Here is a 1,376-nt window from a genome sequence, read left to right on the forward strand (position 1 = left end):
CTGATCTGCTATGTACAATTTGTCAATAGGTTTTTGGAGTAATATGGTTCCCTCTGGTTTTTAAAACTAGCTAGGCATTATTTATCTCTAGTATTGTCTCACCCCTACATCATGGTTTTCCCACTTAAGGTACCCCCATTTCCCCCCTTTCTCCCTTAATACCCTTCTCCATAGAAGGGTCTTGTGAGCTCCTTCTTTCTTTTTATCCCCTAGGTTCCTTGTATACTCCCTCCCCAAACTAACCCAATTTTTATCCATATCTCCCTTATTAAGGCCTGTTTCCTACTGTTCTTCTCTTTCATGTTCTTTCTTTTCCTTTATCTCCCTGTTTCGTTTCCATTATCCTGGTTCCTGTAGTTATGTCTTGATACATACTCACTTATTAGGGTTTGGTTCTAGGACCCACATATGACAGAGAACATATGTCGATATTTTTTCTGAGTCCATGTTACTTTATCAGTTTCTAGTTCTATCAATTTACCTGCAAATTTCATGATTTCATCTTTCTTTACTGCTGAGTAATCCATCCTATAAATGAACCACACTTTCATTAAATACTCATCAATTGAGGGACAATTAGGTTGCTTCCATCTCTTGGCTATTGTGAAAAAAGCAGCAACAAACATGGATGTACAAGTGTCTCTGCAATAGGATGAGTTTTTAGGGTTTATGCCAAGGAGTGGTATAAATGGGTTAAATGCTAGGTTCATTTGTAGTTTTTAGAGTTCTCCACACTGCTTTCCATAGGAGTTGAACAAGTTTGCAGCCCCACCAGCAGTGGATGAGTGTTCCCCTTTCCCCACATCCTCTCCAACATTTGGTATCATTTGTTATCTTGATCTTAGCCAGTCTGACTGGGGTAAGATGAAATTTTAAAGTGGTTTTAATTTGCATTTCCCTAATTATTAGTGATGTTGAACATCTTTTAAGATGTTTCATAGCCATCTTTACTTCTTCGAGAACTCTCTGTTCAACTCCTTAGCCTATCTTTTAATTGGGTTGCTTCTTGTCTTGATTCTCTATTTTTTGTGTTTGTTATATATTCTGGATATTAAACCTCTGTGTCGGATGTGTCGCTGGTAAAGATTTTCTCCCATTCTGTGGGTTTTCTGATCGCTTCCCTGGTTGCCTCCATTGATGTACAGAAGCTTTTTAGTTTAATGAGGTCCCATTTGTTTCTTGACCTTATTTCCTGAGCAGTCCCTGTCCAGTTTAGAAAATCTTTTCCTACACCTATATCTTGTAGGTTATTGCCAATGTTTTCTTCTAACAGTTTCAGAGTTTGAGGCTTCACATTCAGGTCTTTGACATATTTGGAGTTGACTTTTGTGAAAGGTGAAAGATAGGGGTTTAGTTTCATTCTTCTACAGGTGGAG

This window comes from Nannospalax galili, unplaced genomic scaffold (assembly GCF_000622305.1).
Source record: "Nannospalax galili isolate Female #2095 unplaced genomic scaffold, S.galili_v1.0 scaffold872, whole genome shotgun sequence".
In the NCBI taxonomy this organism is placed as follows: Eukaryota; Metazoa; Chordata; class Mammalia; order Rodentia; family Spalacidae; genus Nannospalax; species Nannospalax galili.